At 38.1% G+C, this 21,519-nt stretch overlaps 1 non-coding gene across 1 annotated transcript; it reads left to right on the forward strand.

Annotated features, from left to right (window-relative positions):
• The first annotated feature begins 18,519 nt into the window (after positions 1-18,519).
• On the forward strand, positions 18,520-18,627 carry LOC112739649 (small nucleolar RNA R71). Its single transcript, XR_003170581.1, has one exon. It is a non-coding gene; the product is annotated as a small nucleolar RNA R71 (small nucleolar RNA).
• Positions 18,628-21,519: the final 2,892 nt, after the last annotated feature.

The following is a 21,519-nucleotide window of genomic DNA, read 5'->3' on the forward strand; positions in this document are numbered from 1 at the left end:
TTAGTTACTCATTTTCTGTAATCCCTAGTAACTAGTTTAGTATAAATAGCACTTTTACTATTGTATTCGTAGTTTTGGAATATATTTTATGCCATAGGTCACGTTTTGGAGGCTGGCCATTCGGCCATGCCTAGACCTTTTTCTCTTATGTATTTTCTATGGTGGAGTTTCTACACCTCATACATTAAGGTATGGAGCTCTGCTGTTCTTCATGAATTAATGCAAGTACTATTGTTTTTCTTTCAATTCACGCCTACTTCTTCTCCAAGATATACTTTCGTACTTAATTCAGTTAAGTCAGAATGAAGGGGTGACCCGTGACAATCACCCACTATCTTTGTTACTCGCTTAGCCAAGATCCGCGTGCCTAACAACCACAAGCGGTCTACATGATGTTCAACGTAGTCATTGGACGACAGCCGTAGTATATTCTCTTGGGTCTCTAATACACGGACCGAGTCCGTGAGATTACAATCTTCGTGGTATAGGCTAGAACCATTGCCAGCATTCCTGAGATCCGGAAAATCTAAACCTTGTCTGTGGTATTCCGAGTAGGATCTGGGAAGGGATGACTGTGACGAGCTTCAAACTTGTGAATGTTGGGTGCAGTGACAGTGTGCAAAAGTATAAGGATCCTATTCCGACGCTAGTGAGAACCGACAGATATTAGCCGTGCGGTAGCTGTACCTGGTATTTTTCATCCGAGACGAGAAATCCGACAGTTGATTAGCCGTGCAGAGATCGTACCTGGTATTTTTCATCTGAGAGGATCATACAGCTTGCCATGGAAGGGAGCACGCATGATTGGAAGAAGACAATAGGAAAGCAGAGGTTCAGAAGCAACAAAGCATCTCCAAACGCTTAACTAAAATTCTCACCAATGAATCACATATGTATCTTTATTTTATTTTATGTTTTATTTATCTTTTAATTATCAAAACCTCATAACCAGTTGAATCTGCCTGACTGAGATTTACAAGATGACCATAGCTTGCTTCAAGCCGACAATCTCCGTGGGATCGACCCTTACTCACGTAAGGTTTATTACTTGGACGACCCAGTGCACTTGCTGGTTAGTTGTGCGGAGTTGTGAAAAGTGTGAATCACAATTTCGTGTACCATATTTTTGGCGCCGTTGCCGGGGATTCTTCGAGTTTGGACAACTGACGGTTCACCTTGTTACTTAGATTAGGTAATTTTATTTTATGTTTAAGCTTTTTATTTTTATTTTCAAAAAATTCAAAAAAAAATTTCGTTCTTCAGAATTTTTAAGAATGAATTCTAAAGTTTCATGAGATATGTTGAAGCCTGGCTAGCTGTTAAGCCATGTCTAATCTTTTGGACTGAGGTTTCCACTTATCATGGCAGGAGCCTTTGGATTCCCATCTATTTGGCTGTTGTATGTAATGCTCTGCTAAAGCTTGGCTGGCCATTTGGCCATGTCTAATTCTTTTGGACCGAAGCTTTAGACTAACATTGCATGAATCCTAGAATTCTTATAAAAAATTTTGAATTTCTTTATTTTATTTTTCCAAAATAATTTTGAAAAATATACAAAAATTTAATAAAATCATAAAACCAAAAAAAAAAATTTATGTTTCTTGTTTGAGTCTTGTGTCAAATTTTAAGTTTGGTATCAATTGCATGTTTTTAATTTTCGAAAATATATGCATTGTGTTCTTCTTGATCTTCAAGTTGTTCTTGATGATTTTCTTTGTTTGATCTTTAAATTTTCTTGTTTTGTATTTTTTGTTGTTTTTCATATGCATTTTTTAATTCATGGTGTCTCAAGTATAAAAATTTTTAAGTTTGGTGTCTTGCATGTGTTTCTTTTCTTAAAAATTTTCAAAAATATATTCTTGATGTTCATCATGATCTTCAAAGTGTTCCTGGTGTTCATCTTGACATTCAAAGTATTCTTGCATGCATTAGTTATTTTGATTTTAATTTCTTATGTCTTGTGTCATTTTGTTATTTTTCTCTTTCTTCATTAATTCAAAAAAATCAAAAATAATATCTTTCCCTTATTTTACTCATAAATTTCAAAATTTGGGTTGACCTAGTCAAAACTTTTCAAAATTTAGTTGTTTCTTGTTAGTCAAGTCAAACTTTCAATTTAAAAAAATTATATCTTTTCAAATCTTTTTCAAAATCAAATCTTTTTTCATTTTTCTTTCATAATTTTTGAAATATTGCTAACATTTAATGTTTTGATTCAAAAATTTCAAGTTTGTTACTTTCTTGTTAAGAAAGGTTCAATATTTAAATTCTAGAATCATATCTTTTAGTTTCTTGTTAGTCAAGTCATCAACTTTAATTTTCAAAATAAAATCTTTTTAAATTTCTTTTTCAAATCTTTTTCAAAATAGATTTCAATCATATCTTTTTCAAAACTTAATTTCAAAGTCTTTTCCTAACTTCTTATCTTTTGAAAATTTATTTTCAAATCTTTTTCAATTAACCACTTGACTTGTTTGTTTGAAATTTTAAAAAAGTTTACTATTTCTTATCTTTTTCAAAACCACCTAACTACTTTTTCACTTCTCATTTTCGAAAACAACTAACCACTTTTTCAAAATTCTTTTTAATTAACTAATTGTTTTAAATTCTAATTTTATTTTATTTTTTAATTTTCGAAACTAACATCATAAATAAAATAAAAATAAAAATATTTTTCTTTTCTTTTCTTCTATTATTCAAATTCTCTCTCCCTCCTCTCTCTTTCGAATTCCTCTTCTTCTTTCTTCATTCTTATTCTTCTATTCTTCTAATCACATAAAGGAATCTCTATACTGTGACATAGTGGACTCCTCTTCTTTTCTGTTCTCTTCTTTTTCATATGAGAAAGAATAGGGATAAAGACATTCTTATTGAAGTTGATCCTGAACCTGAAAGGACTCTGAAGAGGAATCTAAGAGAAGCTAAAGCACAATACTCTGGAGAGGACCTTACAGAAATTTTTGAAAAAGAAGTAGACATGGCAGCCGAACCCAACAACAATGGTGGAGATGCAAGGAAGATGCTTGGTGACTTTACTGCACCAACTTCTGACTTCTATGGAAGAAGCATCTCAATTCCTGTAATTGGAGCAAACAACTTTGAGCTTAAGCCTCAATTAGTTTCTCTAATATAGTAAAATTGCAAGTTTCATGGACTTCCATTGGAAGATCCTCATCAGTTCTTAGCTAAATTCTTACAAATCTGTGACACTGTTAAGACCAATGGGGTTAATCCCGAGGTCTACAGACTTCTGCTTTTCTCCTTTGCTGTAAGAGACAGAGCTAGGATATGGTTGGACTCATAACCTAAAGAAAGTCTGAATTCTTGGGAAAAGTTGGTCAATGCTTTCTTGGCCAAATTCTTTCCACCTCAAAAGTTGAGCAAGCTTAGAGTGGAAGTCCAAACCTTCAGACAAAAAGAAGGTGAATCCCTCTATGAAGCTTGGAAAAGGTACAAGCAATTGATCAAAAGATATCCTTCTGACATGCTTTCAGAATGGAGCATCTTATGTATATTCTATGATGGTCTGTCTGAATTGTCCAAGATGTCATTGGACCACTCTGCTGGTGGATCTCTTCATCTGAAGAAAACGCTTGCAGAAGCCCAGGAACTCATTGAAATGGTTGCAAATAACCAATTCATGTATACTTCTGAAAGAAATCCTGTGAATAATGGGATGACTCAAAAGAAAGGAGTTCTTGAGATTGATACTCTGAAGGCAATATTGGCTCAGAATAAAATATTGACTCAGCAAGTCAATATGATTTCTCAGAATCTAACTGGAATGCAAGCTGCATCTGACAGTACTAAAGAAGCCTCCTCTGAAGGAGAAACTTATGACCCTGAGAATCCTACAATGGAAGAGGTGAATTACATGGGAGAATCCTATGGAAACACCTATAATCCTTCATGGAGAAATCATCCAAATTTCTCATGGAAGGATCAACAAAAGCCTAATCAAGGCTTAATAATAATAATAATGATGGGAGAAATAGGTTTGGCAATAGCAAGCCTTTTCCATCATCTTCTGAGCAACAGGCAGAGAATTCTAAGCAGAATCTCTCTGACTTAGCAACTATAGTCTCTGATCTATCTAAAACCACTCTCAGTTTCATGACTGAAATAAGGTCCTCCATCAGAAATTTGGAGGCACAAGTGGGTCAGCTGAGTAAAAGAGTTACTGAAATCCCTCCTAGTACTCTCCCAAGCAATACAGAAGAGAATCCCAAAAGAGAGTGCAAGGCCATCAATATACTCAAAGTGGCCGAACCTATAGAGGAGAAAGAGGCAGGGATTTCCAGTGAGGAAGACCTCAATAGACGTCCACTGCCCACTAAAGAGTTCCCTCCTGAGGAACCAAAGGAATCTAAGGCTCATACAGAGGCCATAGAGATTCCACTGAACTTACTGTTGCCATTCATGAGCTCTGATGAGTATTCTTCCTCTAAAGAAGATGAAGATACTATTAAAGAGCAAGTTTCTCAGTATCTAGGAGCAATCATAAAGCTGAATGCCAGGATATTTGGTAATGAGACTTGGAAGGATGAACCTCCATTCCTCATCAGTGAACTGAATGCCTTGGTTCAACTGAAATTACCTCAGAAGAAACCGAATCCCGAAAAGTTCTTAATACCCTATACTATAGGCACCATGACCTTTGAGAAGGCTCTGTGTGACCTAGGGTCAGGTATAAACCTCATGCCACTCTCTGTAATGGAGAAACTAGGGATCTTTGAGGTACAAGCTGCAAGAATCTCACTAGAGATGGCAGACAAATCAATAAAACAGGCTTATGAATTTGTAGAGGATGTCTTAGTGAAGGTTGAAGGCTTTTACATCCCTACTGATTTCATAATCCTAAACACTGGGAAGGATGAAGATGAATCCATTATCCTTGGAAGACCCTTCCTAGCCACAACAAGAGCTGTGATTGATGTGGACAGAGGAGAGTTAGTCCTTCAATTGAATGAGGACTACCTTGTGTTCAAGGCTCAAGGATCTTCTTCTGTAACCATGGAGAGGAAGTGTTCCGAGGGTTACCTGAAACTGTAGGTCGATCTCAGATGAGATCTTCTGTGCTGGTCAGAGATGACGTGTCCGGCTGGTGGATGGTGGCCGGAGTTGTCGCGTCCAACTTGTTGGACTGACAATGTTGCTGATCCTTTGTCACCGGAGGGTGGTGGTACCTGCAAGGGAATCCGATGCTTAAGTTAGCAAAGGTATTAAGTAGGTTTTTAGTAGAATAAGAGTATGAGTTATACCTGGGTGCTCCAGTGTATTTATAATAGTAGAGGATGACCTTTCTGGGGATAAGATAGTTATCTTATCTTATCTTATCTTTGAGTGAAGTCATCTTATCTTCAAGGGAACTGCCCTTATCTCTATAGGCTTGCGCTGCCTTTGGATTTGAGTGGTGTTCCTCTTTCTGGGCTCTTTATTGGGCTTTCTTGGCAATTTGGCCGAGCTCTTTGAGAAGAGGTCAGATAGTCTGACCTGAAGAGGTCGATTTTCTTGTTGCTAAACATCCCGGGTCGGACAGCTCGACCCAGGGTATGAACAGTGCCCCTGCTCGAGCTCGGTCTTTCTTTTGAGGTCGAGTCTTAGTTTTAGGACTTTGATCCTTCTCTGGTGAAGCTGGACTCGAGCATTTTGTTGACTTCTTCTTTCTCCTTTGGATGCGGAACGTTTTTTGAATTTTCATTCTTTTGAAAACGCGCGTCTCCTTGCTTTGGGAATGTGCGAGGGTTTAATTATCCTCATTAATTCTTTTAATGCTCCATTTTCTCTGCCTCCCACGTTTATTTTGAACTCTTTCACAAAAAACGGTTTTTCTTCTCTGTTTCTTTGCTGTAACTTCCCCTTTTCTTTCTACCTTTCTGTTTTGTCTGAGGCTTTGCATTTTCACGTTTCTTTCTGTGACGTTGTTTGGTGATTGCTGGCGCTTTCTTTGTTTTGGAAGGCGATTCCGGATTCTATCTTTCCGTCTTCACTTTCTTCGAAGCTTCTGCCTTTTACCAGGTTGGTTTCTTCTTTCCACTTCTTTACCTCCTTCGTCACTTTGCATTCAGTTCTTGGTAAAGTTTTGATTTTGCTTGAATGCATGTTGGAAAGCTTGAACATTTTTACGTTGTTATGCTTGATTTTTGTTGTGAAGTATGTTGTTACTGAGGTTTTTATGAACCTGTTTGCTTTCCCAAAAGATTGCTCCTTTGATAACTTTCACCATGTTGGTAATTTTGCTTGATGAATCTTTGTAGAAAGTAACGATTTTTCTGGTGGCTTGTTGCTTGTTTGGGGGAGATTTATTTTTCTGAAAAAGGTGGCGTCTTTGATGACTTCTTCTTCTTGATACGTTTTATTGCTTGGTAGTTTTGTTTGTTAAATAAGCTGAGACTGTGAGTTTGGAAGGTGGTTATTTTGATGACTTTATTTGATTTTGTGGCTTGTGGCTTTCTTCTCAGAGTGTCGCTTTTGTTAAAAAAGGGTTATTATCTTCCTGTTAGGACGTGTAGAATTGTAGGCTTGTAAGTTCTTGAGTCCTTGTTCCATAACTGCCTCCAAAGGATGCTCCTGGATCTTTAGTGTGAGTCCTGGGGTTTCCTTTTGTTGCTTTCTCTGCCTTCTTGCCACTTATATGCTTTGGTTTGAGTTGTATCCTTTTATGCTCGAGTTGCTCTTTTTTTACTTGCCCGAGCTGTTTGATTAGTAACCCCTTTTTTCTTTTTTCTTACTGTAGGATTTTAGTTGACCTATGTCGTCTAGCAAAAATATTGTCGAGACCTCCTCCAGAGTCCCTGAGGGTATGTCGGACTGGCTGGACTCCCTCATGTTGATGTGTGTTTCTGTGGTAAATTCTGAATTCTGTGTGGAGCTGAGAAAACATCACAGGATTTGTAGTAATCGGGAGCAGGAGAAAAATTATGAGCTAGTAGCACCTGATTCTGATGAGAGAGTCTGTTTCCCGACTTCAGTCCAAGGGGAACGTCCTTTCTTTTATGCCTATGACTATTTCTTTACTCAAATGAGCATTACCTTTCCCTTTATTCCCTTTGAAACCAATTTGTTGTGGTCATGCAATGTGTCTCCATCCCAACTTCATCCAAATTCATGGGGTTTTGTTAAGATTTTCCAGTTGTTGTGTCAAGAAATGGATGTTAAGCCTTCTCAAACTCTCTTTCTTTACCTTTTCGTTTTGACCAAGACTGGGATTTCTGCCAAAAAGAAAGCTTCCTGGGTTTCTTTTCGATCTGCCCAAGGAAAAAAAGTTTTTTCGATGTATGATGAGTCTTTTAGAGACTTCAAGAATTATTTCTTTAAGGTTCGAGCTATTGAAGGAGCTCGTCCCTTTTTTCTGGAAAAGAACGACAAGCCCGCCTTTCCCTTAGAGTGGCAAAAGAATGTTGTAGTGTCGAGGTATACGTGGGAGATGTTGGATGAGGTCGAACAGGCCTTTGTTAACGTGTTGGAGGAGAACTGGGGATAGCCTCCTTATCTTGACACAAAAAGGTTTTTAGGGGATCCTTTGCTTCTCCGAGCTAAGCTGGGCAGTGGTTGTCTTATCTTGTTTTCGTTTTGTTTCCTTTTTTGTCGACCTTTGTTCTTTTTCTCTCAATTTGTAACAATCTTTGTGTTTTTTCCAGAGATGGTGAAAATCAATGACTCTATGAAGGCCTTTAAGAAGGCGAGGAAAGCTACTGCAGCTCAGAACATCTCGGCCAAGGTGGCCGGGGAGGGGACCTCTCAGGTTCAGTCGAAGCCATCCATACCGAGCTCTCTTGGACCGAGGAGGATGATCCCTACTCCTCGGGTTTGTTTGGTTGATCCTCCACAGGCTTCTGTCTCTACCTCTGGCGCTCCTTGATAGACCACTATTTTATGGTTTATCTTATGCTCAATTGAGTGGTTTATATCAATTCTTTACCCACTTATTCATACTATTTGCATGTTTTACATTCTCCTTACTGATTTTGTGCTATGATTGAAAACATGCTTCCTTGGCCTTATATTTGCTAACATTAATCTTCTCTTACTACCATTCGATGCCTTGATATGTGCGTTAAGTGATTTCAGGGATTACAGTGTAGGAATGGCTTAGAGGATGGAAAGGAAGCATGCAAAAATGGAAGGAATACAAGAAGTTGAAGAAATTGCTAAGCTGTCTAGCCTGACCTCCTCGTACTCAAATAGACATAACTTGAGCTACGGAGGTCCAAATAACGCGGTTCCAGTTGCGATGGAAAGCTAACGTCCGGGACTTCGCAACAATATATAATTTGTCATAGCTGCCTCGAAGCCAGGCAACGCGAATGCGTGGACTACGCAAACGCGTGACTGGCAAAAACGCAATCCACGCGAACGCGTGGACGACGCTTCCGCGTCACTTTGCAGCGACCTGTACGTACCAAAAATCACTGGGGGCGATTTCTGAGCTGTTTTTGACCCAATTTTTGACCCAAAAAACACAGATTAGAGGCTATAAATTGGGGGAATGCATCCATTCATCAACAAATAATACAACATTCATAATTCATAATTCATATTATTAGTTTTAGAGAGAGAGGTTCTCTCCTCTCTCTTAGGATTTAGGATTTAGGATTTATATTTTTAGAATTAGGATTCCTTTCAGTTTATGGTTATTTCTTCAATCACAGGTTCAATGTTCCTTAATTTATGTCTCTCTTCTACTTTCAGATACTCTAATGCTTTTACTTGTTAATTACTTATGTTGCCAAATTGGCTTATGAACTTTTCCATGTTAAGATTTGAATGTTCTATTTAATATAATTTGAGGTATTTAAGAATTAAGATTGCTTTGATTTATTTATGTTATAGATATTTTCAATTTAATTTAAGGTTTATTCCCCTTTTGCTTTGGTTAATTAATTGGAGACACTTGAGTTATCAAAACTCCTTGTTGATTGAAAATTGGAATTCTTTGCTGATTGATTTGAATTCCAATAACTCTAGTCTTTTCTTAGGAATTGACTAGGACCTAAGGAATGAAATTGATTCATCCACTTAACTTACCTTCATAGTTAGAGGTTAATTAAAGTGGGAGCAAAAAATCCAATTCTCATCACAATTGATAAGGATAACTAGGATAGGACTTCAATTTCTTATACCTTGCCAAGAGAATTTTATAATTATTAATTTATTTTTCTTACCATTTAAATTACTTTTAATTTATTTCAAAAATCCAAAAATATATTGTTTTACATAACCAATAATAAATCATACCTCCCTGCAATTTCTTGAGAAGACGACCCGAGGTTTGAATACTTTGGTTATTTATTTTTATTGGGTTTGCTCTAGTGACAAACAAATTTTTGTATGAGAGGATTATTGCTTGGTTTAGAAACTATATTTGCAACAAGAATTTTTTGTGAATTCTAAACCATCAATCTTCCGATCGTCAAAATGGCGACGTTGTCGGGGAATTGCAAACGTGTGCCTTATTATTGGTTATTATAAATATTTACTTTTAAATTGATTTTTTCAAAAAAAAAAATTTCAAATTTTTATTTTAAAATTTTTTATCTTATCTTATCCTAGTTTTAAAATTTCAAAATTCAAAATTCAAAATTCAAAATTTAAATTTAAATTTTTAAAAAATCAAACCTTTTCAAAATTTAAATCTTTTCAAATCGTTATCTTATATTGTTGACTTTTTCAAAATTCAAAAATTTAAATTTCAAAACCTTTTAATTTAAAAACTTATCTTCTCTTACCTAACTTATCTTATCTTTTCTAATCTTAAAATCAAATCTTTTTCAAACCTTTTCTCTTATTTATTTTATTTTATTTTATTTTATTTTCCTTTGCTTGTTTATTTATTTTTGTTTTTAATTTTTATTAACTACTATGAGTTCTCACCCCTCTCACTTTGAGTTTGGTTCTAATGTTGTTTTAAGGAATGGAAGCTATAACAGGAACATGCATCAAGGTCAAAACAATCCCAGATGGAAGGAGCCACGAGGATCTGATCAACCCTTTCGGCAACAACACCTTCCAAGATACCATGGACAACGACCATCATACAATGCATGCCAAGACAATAGTTATGGTGGACCCCCTTGTAGTTACCAACAAGCTCCACCCTATGCTTATGAACCACCTCCACAACATACGTTTGAAACACCAAACTCACAAGCCCCTTACCACCAAACACCCCTATATGGCCCTAACCCACATACACCACACCAACCATCACATGAACCACACCTAGAACCACCACCTCAATATTCACCATCTCCATTAGATAACAACATACTCATCTCTAATATCATTGGTCTCACCTCTATACTCCAAAATCTTATATCCCGCATGGACCAACCCTCTACCTCCAATATTCAACCCTCAAGCTTTTGTGCGCTTCCTTTTTAACCACATAATAATCTTCCTATCCCATCACCACCCTCCATGGAAGAGCACCCACATCCATCAATCCAAGAGCAAGATTATCCCAGTTATGCTATTGATATGAAATAAGAAAGAATGAATCATCTTCGCGAATCCATACTTCATAAGAAGCTAGAGGAGGCCCTACAGATAAAGGTAGTGGAGACCCTTGAAGTCAAAGGAGTGGTTGAAGAATTAGTGAAGGAAGACAACAAGGAGGAGCTGGATTTTGTACTTGAAGATGAAGGAATAGTTGAAAAGGAAATCATCAAGGATAAGTACGATTTTATACTAAAACAACTGGACAAAGCAGTAATTACTAAAGAGAAAGAAGTGGTTGCAGACTTAGAAGATGCAGAATCTCCATGGGAAAGTCCAGTCATAGAACCTCCTTTCAAGACATTTGAATTTGATGCCAAAGAGGGTGTACAACCTCCAAGGCATACCATGGCTAAAGACTTTGAAGAGGTTGATCAAGAGATGGAGATTAAAGAAGAAGAAGCACAACCTCCCATGCCCTTGGAAAGAAATGAAGAGGAGATTGAATTGGAAGAAAGCTACCAAGAGGAAAAGTTTGAAATTGAAGAAGCTTACAATGAGGTGGAAGTTGTCCAAGAAGAGCACAAGGGAGTGGAGCTTAAAATCACCTTGCCAAAGTTGCTGGAGACCTTTCCCCAAAGGCCATTACCACCCAATACAACATTCAAGTTGGTAAAATTCATATCCCTTAGCTTTCTCATCCCACTTGAATATGGTTTACTTGAGACAGATGGTCAACTTAGAGCTCTTTGTGGCTATAAGAGCAAGAGAAAGCTGGTTAGTGGTAAGAGTTATCTTGCAAGGTTTAATATGGTTGCATGTTCCAAATTGAAGTACAAAGGTTGGCATAATTCTCAATTAATTGGGTCTAGGAGGATGTTTGGGTGCCTAAATGAGAATTCTAAGGCTGAACCACCCGGATAGAATCATCATGATCCACTTGAAGACGGGTGTAGAAACAAGATTTGGGATCCAGGCATACATGAGGATCAAATTTGGGAGCTCAAAGCTTGTGAAGAACTCCATCAAAGCTTGAAAAGTTTACTTGGTATTGATAGAGCTTATTGGAAGTCCAAGCATTGGTGGAAGTTTTAAGACGAGTTCAAACACAAGCCACCATGACAGGGAGCTCACCAAATGTCCAACTTAAGGTCTTTAACTAAAAGTGCTAGGTGGGAGACTACCCACCATGGTATAATCGTTCCTTTTCAATTTTAATTTTATTTCATTTTGTTTGTTTTTAAGTTTTATTTTATTCTATTTTTATTGAACCTAGAATTACTCATAACATCCATATCATTTTGCATTCTACATACTGCATAAAAAAAAATACGCACGTGATGCGTAAGCGTCGCTGACGCGTCCGCGTCACCAGTGCGTTTTGAAGAAAAGAGAATTGGACAGAGATTCACGCAAAAGCGTGGCTGGAGGCGTACCATAGGTACAAACATGCCCACGCGTTCGCATCACCCACGCGAACGCGTGCCTTGCAAAATCGACGTAAAAATGTGTTTGGCAGAAAGTTGTGATGGACCTGGGCTAGAATCGTGCTAGAAGCACAAGCCCTATCACGCGAACGCGTGCCCACGCGTCTGCGTTGTTTTTAAAAATATGGTCATTGGTGTACGAAATTGTGATCATCAACAATGGCGCCAAAGGACTTGGAGCTCTCAAACGTGAATCACACTTTGTCACAATTCCGTACAACTAACTAGCAAGTGCACTGGGTCGTCCAAGTAATAAACCTTACGTGAGTAAGGGTCGATCCCACGGAGACTGTCGGCTTGAAGCAAGCTATGGTCACCTTGTAAATCTCAGTCAGGCGAATTCAGATGGTGATGGAGAATTGATAATTAAAAGATAAATAAAACATATAATAAAGATAGAGATACTTATGTAATTCTTTGGTTGGAATTTCAGATAAGCGTATGAAGATGCTTTGTTCCTCCTGAACCTCTGCTTTCCTATTGCCTTCTTCCAATCATTCATACTCCTTTCCATGGCAAGCTTTATGTTGGGCATCACCATTGTCAATGGCTACTTCCCGTCATCTCAGTGAAAATGTTCTATGCACGCTGTCACCGCACGGCTAATCATTTGTCGGTTCTCGATCATGTTGGAATAGGATCCATTAATCCTTTTGCGTCTGTCACACGCCCAATACTCACGAGTTTGAAGCTCGTCACAGTCATCCCTTCCCAGATCCTACTCAAAATACCACAGACAAGGTTTAGACGTTCCGAATCTCAAGAATGGCCACCAATAATTCTAGCCTATACCACGAAGGTTCCAATCTTAGATTAGAAACCCAAGAGATACACATTCAAGCTTGTTTGCAAGTAGAACGGAAGTGGTTGTCAGTCACGCGTTCATAGGTGAGAATGGTGATGAGTTTCATATAATCATCACATTCATCATGTTCTTGGGTGCGAATGAATATCTTGGATAAGAAATAGACTTGAGTTGAATAGAAAAATAATAGTACTTTGTATTAATTCATGAAGAACAGCAGAGCTCCACACCTTAATCTATGGTGTGTAGAAACCCCACCGTTGAAAATACAAAAGTGATAATGGTGTAAGCATGGCCGAATGGCCAGCCTCCAAGGTCTAGGGACTAAATGTCCAAAGATAGCACAAGACTTATCCCAGATGAAAATACAATAGTAAAAGGTCCTATTTATAGAGAACTAGTAGCCTAGGGTTTACAGAAATAAGTAATTAATGCAGAAATCTTCTTCCGGGCCCACTTGGTATGTGCTTGGGTTGAGCATTGAAGCTTCCATGTGTAGAGACTTTTCTTGGCGTTAAACACCAGCTTTTGTGCCAGGTTGGGCGTTTAACTCCAGCTTTTGTGCCAGTTCTGGCGTTAAACGCCAGAATTCTTGAGCTGACTTGGAACGCCTGTTTGGGCCATCAAATCTCGAGAAAAGTATATACTATTATATATTGCTGGAAAGCCCAGGATGTCAACTTTCCAACGCAATTGAGAGCGCACCAATTGGGCTTCTGTAGATCCAGAGAATCCACTTCGAGTGCAGAGAGGTCAGAATCCAACAGCATCTGCAGTCCTTTTCTCAGCCTCTGAATCAGATTTTTGCTCAGGTCCCTCAATTTCAGCCAGAAAATACCTGAAATCACAGAAAAACACAAAAACTCATAGTAAAGTCCAGAAATGTGATTTTTAAATAAAAACTAATAAAAACATAATAAAAACTAACTAAAATATACTAAAAACATACTAAAAATAATGCCAAAAAGCGTATAAATTATCCGCTCATCACAACACCAAACTTAAATTGTTGCTTGACCCCAAGCAACTGAAAATCAAATAGGATAAAAAGAAGAGAATATACAATGAATTCCAAAAACATCTATGAAGATCAGTATTAATTAGATGAGCGGGGCTTTTAGCTTTTTGCTTCTGAACAGTTTTGGCATCTCACTTTATCCCTTGAAGTTCAGAATGATTGGCATCTATAGGAACTCAGAATCTAGATAGTGTTATTGATTCTCCTAGTTAAGTATGTTGATTCTTGAACACAGCTACTTTATGAGTCTTGGCCGTGACCCAAAGCATTTTTTTTTCCAGTATTACCACCGGATACATAAATGCCACAGACACATAACTGGGTGAACCTTTTCAGATTGTGACTCAGCTTTGCTAGAGTCCCCAATTAGAGGTGTCCAGGGCTCTTAAGCACACTCTTTTTGCTTTTGGACCACGACTTCAACCGCTCAGTCTCAAGTTTTCACTTGACACCTTCACGCCACAAGCACATGGTTAGGGACAGCTTGGTTTAGCCGCTTAAGCCAGGATTTTATTCCTGTGGGCCCTCCTATCCACTGATGCTCAAAGCCTTGGATCCTTTTTATCACCCTTGCCTTTTGGTTTAAAGGGGTATTGGCTTTTTCTACTTGCTTTTTTTTCTTTTTTTTTCTTTTTCTTTTTTTCGCATATATATATATTTTTTTCTGCAAGCTTTTCACTGCTTTTTCTTGCTTCAAGAATCAATTTTATGATTTTTCAGATTATCAAATAACATTTCTCCTTTTCCATCATTCTTTCAAGAGCTAACAATTTTAACATTCGTGAATCAACAAATTCAAAAAAATATGCACTGTTTAAGCATTCATTCAGAAAAATAATAGTATTGCCACCACATCAAAATAACTAAACTGTTTTAAAATTTGAAATTCATGCACTTCTTTTCTTTTTCAATTAAAAACATTTTTCATTTAAGAAAGGTGATGGATTCATTTTCATTGCTTTAAGGCATAGACACTAAGATACTAATGATCATGTGATAAAGACACAAATATAAATAAACATAAAGCATAAAAATTCGAAAAACATTAAATAAAGAACAAGGAAATTAAAGAACGGGTCCACCTTAGTGATGACGGCTTGTTCTTTCTCTTGAAGATCTTATGGAGTGTTTGAGCTCTTCAATGTCTCTTCCTTGCCTTTGTTGCTCCTCTCTCATGACTCTTTGGTCTTCTCTAATTTCACGGAGGAGGATGGAATGCTCTTGGTGCTCCACCTTTAGTTGTCTCATGTTGGAACTTAATTCTCCTAGGGAGGTGTTGATTTGCTCCCAATAGTTTTGTGGAGGAAAATGCATCCCTTGAGGCATCTCAAGGATTTCATGATGAGGAATTTCCTCATGTCCATGATGAGGTTCTCTTATTTACTCCATCCTTTTCTTAGTGATGGGCTTATCCTCATCAATGAGGATGTCTTCCTCTATGTCAATTCCAGCTGAATTGCAGAGGTGACAAATGAGCTGAGGGAAGGCTAACCTTGCTAAGGTAGAGGGCTTGTCCGCCACCTTGTAGAGTTCTTGGGAGATAACCTCATGAACTTCTACTTCCTCTCTAGTCATGATGCTATGAATCATGATGGCTCGGTATATAGTAACTTCAGACTGGTTGTTAGTGAGAATGATTGACGTCATGCCTTCTTAGTTGAACCGGCTTCCCTTTTGAATCTCTCTTTCATTGGGCGCCCTCTTCACAGATGTCCATGAGGACTTGGTCCAACCTTTGATCAAAGTTGACCCTTCTAGTGTATGGGTGTGCATCTCCTTGCATCATGGGCAAGTTGAATGCCAACCTTACATTCTCCGAACTAAAATCTAAGTATTTCTCCCAAACCATTGTAAGCCAATTCTTAGGGTCCAGTTCACACTTTGATCATGGTTCTTGGTGATCCATGCATTGGCATAGAACTCTTGAACCATTAAGATTCCGACTTGTTGAATAGGGTTGGTAAGAACTTCCCAACCTCTTCTTCGGATCTCATGTCGGATCTCCGGATACTCATTCTTTTTGAGCTTAAAAGGGACCTCGGGGATCACCTTCTTCTTGGCCACAACTTCATAGAAGTGGTCTTGATGCACCCTTGAGAGGAATCTCTCCATCTCCCATGACTCGGAGGTGGAAGCTTTTGCCTTCCCTTTCCTCTTTCTAGAGGTTTCTCTGGCCTTTGGTGCTATAAATGGTTATGGAAAAATAAAAAGTTTTAGCTTTTACCACACCAAACTTAGAAGGTTTGCTCGTCCTCGAGCAAAAGAAGAAAGAAGAGAGTAGAAGAAGAAGAAATAGAGGAGATGAATGGGGCTTTGTGTTTCGGCCAAGGGGGAAAAGTAGTGTGTATGTTGTATGAAAATGAAGGAGTGAAGATGGGTTAATATAGGAGTGGAGAGGGGGGTAGGGTTCGGCCATTATGGGTGGGTTTGGGTGGGAAAGTGGTTTGAATTTGGATGGTGAGGTAGGTGGGGTTTTATGAAGGATGGATGTGAGTGGTGAAGAGAATGATGGGATTTGATAGGTGAAGGGTTTTTGGGGAAGAGGTATGGAGGTGATTGGTGAATGGGTGAAGAAGAGAGAGAGGTGGGGTAGGTGGGGATCCTGTGGGGTCCACAGATCCTGAGGTGTCAAGGATTTCTCATTCCTACACCAAGTGGCATGCAAAAATGCCCCTTTCTGCCAATCCTAGCGTTAAATGCCAGGCTGCTGCCCATTTCTGGCGTTTAACGCCAGCTTCTTGCCCATTCCTGGCATTAAACGCCAGTCTGGTGCCTATTTCTGGCGTTAAACGCCCAGAATGGTGCCAAACTGGGCATTTAACGTCCATTCTGCTACCCTTACTGGCGTTTAAACGCCAGTAAGTTTCTCCTCTAGGGTGTTCTATTTTTAATTCTGTTTTTCAGTCTATTTTTACTTTTTCAATTGTTTTTGTGAATTCACATGATCATCAACCTACAGAAAACATAAAATAACAAAAGAAAATAGAAATTTAACATAGATAAGTAAAGATTGGGTTGCCTCGCAACAAGCGCTTCTTTAATGTCAATAGCTTGACAGTGGGCTCTCATGGAGCCTCACAGATGTTCAGAGCAATGTTGGAACCTCCCAACACCAAACTTAAAGTTTGAATGTGGGGGTTCAACACCAAACTTAAAGTTTGGTTGTGGCCTCCCAACACCAAACTTAGAGTTTGACTTTGGGGGCTCTGTTTGACTCTGTATTGAGAGAAGCTCTTCATGCTTCCTCTCCATGGTTATAGAGGGATATCCTTGAGCTTTAAACACAAGGGAGTCTTCATTCACTTGAATGATCAATTCTCCTCTGTCAACATCAATCAAAGCTTTTGCTGTGGCTAGGAAGGGTCTGCCAAGGATGATGGATTCATCCATACACTTCTCAGTCTCTAGGATTATGAAGTCAGTAGGGATGTAGTGGCCTTCAACCTTTACCAAGACATCCTCTACAAGTCCATAAGCCCGTTTCTTTGAATTGTCTGCCATCTCCAGTGAGATTCTAGCAGCTTGTACCTCAATGATCCCTAGCTTCTCCATTACAGAGAGATGCATGAGGTTTATGCTTGAACCTAGGTCACACAGAGCCTTCTCAAAGGTCATGGTGCCTATGGTACAAGGTATTGAGAACTTTCCAGGATCTTGTCTCTTCAGAGGTAATCTCTGCCTAGTCAAGTCATCCAGTTCTTTGATGAGCAATGGGGGTTCATCCTCCTAAGTCTCATTACCAAATAACTTGGCATTTAGCTTCATGATTGCTCCAAGATACTTAGCAACTTGCTCTTCTGTAACATCTTCATCCTCTTCAGAGGAAGAATACTCATCAGAGCTCATGAATGGCAGGAGTAAATTCAATAGAATCTCTATGGTCTCAGTGTGAGCCTCAGATTCCCATGCTTCCTTATCAGGGAACTCCATGGAGGCCAGTGGACGTCCATTAGGTCTTCCTCAGTGGAGATCACTGCCTCTTCCTCCTCTCCAGGTTCGGCCATGTGAGACATGTTTATGGCCTTGCACTCTCTCTTTGGATTCTCTTCTGTATTGCTTGGGAGAGTACTAGGATGGAGTTCAGTAATTTTCTTACTCAGCTGACCCACTTGTGCCTCCAAATTTCTAATGGAGGACCTTGTTTCAGTCATGAAACTTTGAGTGGTTTTGATTAGATCAGAGACTATGGTTGCTAAGTCAGAGGGGCTCTGCTTAGAATTCTCTGTCTGTTGCTGAGAAGATGATGGAAAAGGTTTGCTATTGCTAAACCTGTTTCTTCCACCATTACTGTTGTTGAAACCTTGTTGAGGTCTCTGTTGATCCTTCCATGAGAGATTTGGATGATTTCTCCATGAAGGATTATAGGTGTTTCCATAGGATTCTCCCATGTAATTTACCTCTTCCATTGCAGGGTTCTCAGGGTCATAAGCTTCTTCTTCAGAGGAAGTTTCTTTAGTACTGTCTGTTGCTGCTTGTATTCCAGACAGACTCTGAGAAATCATATTGACTTGCTTAGTTAATATTTTGTTCTGTGCCAATATGGCATTCAGAGTATCAATCTCAAGAATTCCTTTCTTCTGATTGGTCCCATTATTCACAGAATTCCTTTCAGAGGTGTACATGAATTGGTTATTTGCAACCATTTTAATGAGTTCTTGAGCTTCTGCAGGCGTCTTCTTCAGATGAAGAGATCCTCCGGCAGAGCTGTCCAATAACATTTTGGACAGTTCAGACAGACCATCATAGAAGATACCTATGATGCTCCATTCTGAAAGCATGTCAGAAGGACACCTTCTGATCAATTGCTTGTATCTTTCCCAAGCTTCAAAGAGGGATTCACCTTCCTTCTGCCTGAAAGTTTGGACTTTCACTCTAAGCTTACTCAATTTTTGAGGTGGAAAGAACTTTGCCAAGAAGGCATTAACTAACTTTTCCCAAGAGTTCAGGCTTTCTTTAGGTTGTGAGTCCAACCATGTCCTAGCTCTGTCTCTTACAGCAAAAGGGAAAAGCATAAGTCTGTAGACCTCAGGATCAACCCCATTGGTCTTGACAGTGTCACAAATTTGCAGGAATTCAGCTAAGAACTGATGAGGATCTTCCAATGGAAGTCCATGAAACTTGCAATTCTGTTGCATTAGAGAAACTAATTAAGGCTTAAGCTCAAAGTTGTTTGCTCCAATGGCAGGGATTGAGATGCTTCTCCCATAGAAGTCGGGAGTAGGTGCAGTAAAGTCACCAAGCACCTTCCTTGCATTGTTGGCATTGTTATTTTCGGCTTCCATGGCTTCTTCTTCTTTGAAAAGCTCTGTTAGGCCCTCTAGAGAGAGTTTTACTTTAGCTTCTCTTAGCTTTCTCTTCAAGGTCCTTTCAGGTTCAGGATCAGCCTCAACAAGTATGCCTTTATCTTTGCTCTTGCTCATATAAAAGAGAGAAGAAGAAAATATGGAATCCTCTATGTCACAGTATAGAGATTCCTTGAGGTGTCAGAGGAAAAGAAGAATAGAAGGAGGAGGTAGAGAGAGGAGAATTTGAACTTATCAAGAAGGGTTGAGTTCGAATTGCACCTTGAGGAGGAGTGTTAGTCCCTTAAATAGAAGGATGTGAGAAGAGAGAAAGAATTTTCGAAATTAAAGTAAAAGATTTTGAAATAATTAAAAGAAATTTTGAAGATTTGGTAAAGGATTTTCGAAAATTAAGATTGGGAAAGAAATTAAGTGATTTTTGAAAAAAGATTTTGAAATTAGAAATAAAAAAGATATGATTGAAACTAAATTTTGAAAAAGATGTGATTGAAAAGATATGATTGAGAAGATATGATTGAAAATCAAATTAGAAAGAGAAAGTTTTAAAATTAAAGTTGATTACTTGACTAATAAGAAATTAGATGATATGATTCTAGAATTAAAATTTTTGATCCTTTCTTAATAGGCAAGTAACAACTAGAAAATTTTGAATTAAATTATTAATTGTAGCAAGGATTTTTGAAAATAGTAATAAATAAAAAAATTGAAAAGAAATTGATTTTGAAAAGATATGATTGAAAAGATATGATTTGAAAAAGATTTGACTTTGAAAAATTATGAAAATTTGAAAAAGATTTGAATTAAAAACAAAATCTTCCCTCTAGTGTCATCCTGGCGTTAAACGCCCAGAATGGCATCCATTCTGGCGTTTAACGCCCAAAATCCTACCTTTTTGGGCGTTTAACGCCCAGCCAGGTACCCTGGCTGACGTTTAAACGCCAGTTTTCCTTCTTTACTAGGCGTTTTAAATGCCCAGCTTTTTCTGTTTGATTCCTTTGCTGAATGTTCTGAGTCTTCAATTCTCTGTATTAGTGACTTGAAAAGACATAATTTTAAAAATTTTTGAATTTTTTTTAATGATGAAAAATAATAAAAATGCAACTAAGATCAAGTAAACAATGCATGCAAGACACCAAACTTAGAAGTTTGTATACTAAGGACTATAACAATTTGAAAATGCATGTAAGAAACAACAAAAGACACAGAATAAGAGAAATTAAAGATCAGAGAACTGAAATCATCAACAACAACTTGAAGATCAATGAAGAACATAATGCATATATTCAAAAAATGCAAGAAGAATAAAGATATGCAATTGACACCAAACTTAAAAATTGATACTCGACTCAAATAAGAAACAAAAAATATTTTTGATTTTTATGGTTTTATAAATTTTTTTTGTGATTTTTCGAAAATTGAGTGGAAAAGAGAAAAAAAGGGATTCAAAAATTTTAATAAGAATTCCAGGAATCATTGCAATGCTAGTCTAAGACTCCGGTCCACGAATTAGACATGGCTTACTAGCCAGCCAAGCTTTTAATGAAAGCTCCGGTCCAAAACACTAGACATGCCCAATGGCTAGCCAAGCTTTAGCAGATCATTGCTAACAACAGCAAAATTGATAGAAATCAATAAGCTCTTGTGATGATAAGTTGAAACCTCGGTCCAATAAGATTAGACATGGCTTCACAGCCAGCCAGACTTCAACAAATCATCATGAAACTCTAGAATTCATTCTTAAAAACTCTGAAGAACAAAATAGAAAATTTTTTGTATTTTAAAAAAAAATTTTCGAAAATAAAAAAGTAAAATTACCTAATCTAAGCAACAAGATGAACGTCAATTGTCCAAACTCGAACAATCCCTGGCAACGGCGCCAAAAACTTGGTGCACGAAATTGTGATCATCAACAATGGTGCCAAAGGACTTGGAGCTCTCAAACGTGAATCACACTTTGTCACAATTCCGCACAACTGACCAGCAAGTGCACTGGGTCGTCCAAGTAATAAACCTTACGTGAGTAAGGGTCGATCCCACGGAGACTGTCGGCTTGAAGCAAGCTATGGTCACCTTGTAAATCTCAGTCAGGCGAATTCAGATGGTGATGGAGAATTGATAATTAAAAGATAAATAAAACATATAATAAAGATAGAGATACTTATGTAATTCTTTGGTTGGAATTTCAGATAAGTGTATGAAGATGCTTTGTTCCTCCTGAACCTCTGCTTTCCTATTGCCTTCTTCCAATCATTCATACTCCTTTCCATGGTAAGCTTTATGTTGGGCATCACCGTTGTCAATGGCTACTTCCCGTCCTCTCAGTAAAAATGTTCTACGTACGCTGTCACCGCACGGCTAATCATCTTTCGGTTCTCGATCATGTTGGAATAGGATCCATTGATCCTTTTGCGTCTGTCACACACCCAAAACTCGCGAGTTTGAAGCTCGTCACAGTCATCCCTTCCCAGA

This window comes from Arachis hypogaea, chromosome 13, assembly GCF_003086295.3.
Source record: "Arachis hypogaea cultivar Tifrunner chromosome 13, arahy.Tifrunner.gnm2.J5K5, whole genome shotgun sequence".
Taxonomy (NCBI): Eukaryota; Viridiplantae; Streptophyta; class Magnoliopsida; order Fabales; family Fabaceae; genus Arachis; species Arachis hypogaea.